The following is a 2,983-nucleotide window of genomic DNA, read 5'->3' on the forward strand; positions in this document are numbered from 1 at the left end:
CACAAGCTTCACTTTTAAGCTCTCACACCATTTTAGGGTTTAACTCTCAAGAGGTAAGGTGAAAGAATAGACAAAATAGGCCAAAAATGGATTTAAAAAAGTGTTATATTGCATATTTTCTGCAATATATAGTGCAGATTTTTCCCTTAAGTCGAAACGGACTTCGACAGGGTGTTCCGGATTCGTTCGGAGATCGATTTATACAAACGAACTATGCATCCATACTAAATTTGACGTTTCAAATGCGTTAGAATATTCATATTTTTGAAAAAACGTTGTTTTCAATAAGTTGACCCCCGAAACCCGAAATTATAATTTTTCAAACTGAGGGTCAAAATGAGATTTAAAAGTCGTAAAATCACACCAAATATGATACCACCCTAAAATCAACGTTCTGAATCTTCTAGCAAAGTCAAATTTTTCATATGAGGTTATTTCGACCATATATGGGTCCTACACCCACATTTTTAATTTTTCAACTTTCCGACCAATAGGTCAAAATGAGTTCGGATGCATCGAGATCTGAACCAAAGGTATACCTAGTCTAAAATCAATATTTTAAAGCTATTGATGCAATCCGTTCATTCATCCATCGTACGAATCAAAAGATATCCACAGAAGTCCAAAATAAGTCTCTCGAAGCCATCAAACATCACAATATTGCATAAATGGTACCAAAATGCAGCAAAAATTATGTCAATCACTTTCATACCTCAGAAATATCATAATGCTACTACGGGGAGAGATAAAATAGTCAAATTACATAAAATCATAAATTTTACATCTTTCATCAAATTTTTAAGTCGTTACATTGGTGGTGTTATTTTCCTTTAAATCTTGCTTTGACTACACTCCTTTTGAGCTAAGGTTTTATAGAAAACAACCTCCCTATCCTATAATGATAGCGTAAGCTGTACATATATTCTACTCTCTCCAGATCTCACTATGGGATTACACTGGGTATGTTGTTGTTGTTGTGCAAAAGAAGAAAAGGTAACAATGTAAAAGAATAAAAACATTAGGATACTTTTATTGTAGTGACTAGATTCTCATTGCTATATTTGATTATCATTTATTATTATGCATTTGTTATTTTGGAAGCCAAGGTTGTGTGACCATATTACAGTATGTGAAAAATCAATTGAGTCTTTTTACTAAGAAAACAAAATTATAGATGGCAGGACAGGTGGCTTACACTTCAATTTTTAAGTTGCTTGATGATGGACAACTATTGAAACAACAAATTTTTATGCCAAAAAGCCAAGCTGAAAGTCTGATTGAGTTTATACTCCAGTAAAATACCTGCCCTGTATGTCGAAACTTGATTAGCTAATGTGAGCAATCCATTTACTAAACTAAGGGAGAAACTATATCTTCTTCGAAAAAGGCTTTTACTCACCTTATAATAGTAGAAGTGTAGAATTAATGGTATAAGTTGACAGTGAGTCAAGGTCCCTGCTTATGTAAAGGGAACCTCCTTGGTTACACTGCATCAGTCCTGAACATACACCAAATTTAACTGAGGCTTTAAATTTTTTTTAATCAATGTCTTAATTTTTGTTGTTGATTATATATTAAATGAAATTAATGTTTTGATTAAGTGACTTTGAGTTTTAATTGTACTCTTCTTGAATCAGTGGGTTTAGACGCTAGAAAACTCATAAATTTACTGATGTTTATCAGTTTCTTCTCTTGAATATCAATGGTATAAAGTTAAATGACAACACTTAATTTTATCTTGTGGATTTTTTAATGATTTATTCAATTTTATGTTTTCAGTGGTCTATCGGATACATTTAACTATCTTTAAGGTATGTGTATGTTGTTTTATCAATTTTATCTATTGTTGCATTGAGTTTTAGCAACTTGTATATGCTCACCTTATCTCTGTGATAGTGGGAGAAAATGAAAACTCTTAAATTGTATCTAGTCCATCACCTCTTTATCTTGCATATTTCACTAAAATTGGAGTTAAATATCAACATTACATGTTAGTAAAATGTTCCTCCATTTGGTCCTTTTTATTTTTTGTTAAGAAATTGAATATTGGTTTTAAATTCTTTATAAATTGCACTTTGACTAATAGTGTTGATCAAATTGTTTTTATATTTTCTTATGCATTGATTAAAGTGAAATAGGGAAATAATTTATATAAGAATGATGAATTAATTTTTTTAAAAAATGAAATGTGTTAAATGGCCAAATAATAGTTTTTTTTAAATGTATATGGTTAAAGATTTGAACTTCAAAGTGCACTAAATTTTGTCCCACTATTTTAGCCTTAGGGGCTAAGGTTATTTTCATTAACCTATAATATACTCTATATATTATTTCTATTTCTCTTGTATTTACCTTACTATTCATTTTTTTTGTTTTAAAATTTTATGTTAATGTATCCATAACATTTTTGTCATTAATGTATCCATAACATTTTGCTCATTAATATCTATAGAAAAATTAGGATAACAATTAAAGTATGCCGGGTCATTAGCGAGGTTACTTTGTAATACTGCTAATAATGAATCATTAAATTTTAATAATTTAACAGTCTCAATATTCTTATTAATGGCAACAGTAGATTCACAAGTTTTTATATTATAATTTTTTACAAAATCAAAGTGTCCAGTTTTATAGACTCAGTTAAAACTTTTTTTTTGGAATATCCCAATTCTGTAAATCACTTTTTATTTTAGCTGTTTTATTAGAGTAGCAAAAATATTAACACTGTTTATTACATTTTGGTTGGTTGGAGTATTCATTAGGATTTTTGCAGGTGAGAGAGAAAACATTATCCTAGGACCAAAATCTACTTTAGATGTTACTCCTTTAATAATAACTTCATTGTAGTAATTATTGGTTTTTCTTCTTCTATCATTCTTTTATTTTATTCCTATAGGCTTGGCGACGGGAACACCCTTCGGGTCCGGCTCTATTTTTCACATACTCAGAGCTAATCTAATGGAAAATCCAGGTTTGCCAACGT

The 2,983-nt window shown here is 30.0% G+C and overlaps 1 non-coding gene across 1 annotated transcript; it reads left to right on the forward strand.

The window, feature by feature from the left end:
* Nucleotides 1-1,627: 1,627 nt before the first annotated feature.
* On the forward strand, nt 1,628-1,734 carry LOC124888362. The gene has a single exon (XR_007046488.1). It is a non-coding gene; the product is annotated as a small nucleolar RNA snoR97 (small nucleolar RNA).
* Nucleotides 1,735-2,983: the final 1,249 nt, after the last annotated feature.

This window comes from Capsicum annuum, chromosome 10, assembly GCF_002878395.1.
Source record: "Capsicum annuum cultivar UCD-10X-F1 chromosome 10, UCD10Xv1.1, whole genome shotgun sequence".
In the NCBI taxonomy this organism is placed as follows: Eukaryota; Viridiplantae; Streptophyta; class Magnoliopsida; order Solanales; family Solanaceae; genus Capsicum; species Capsicum annuum.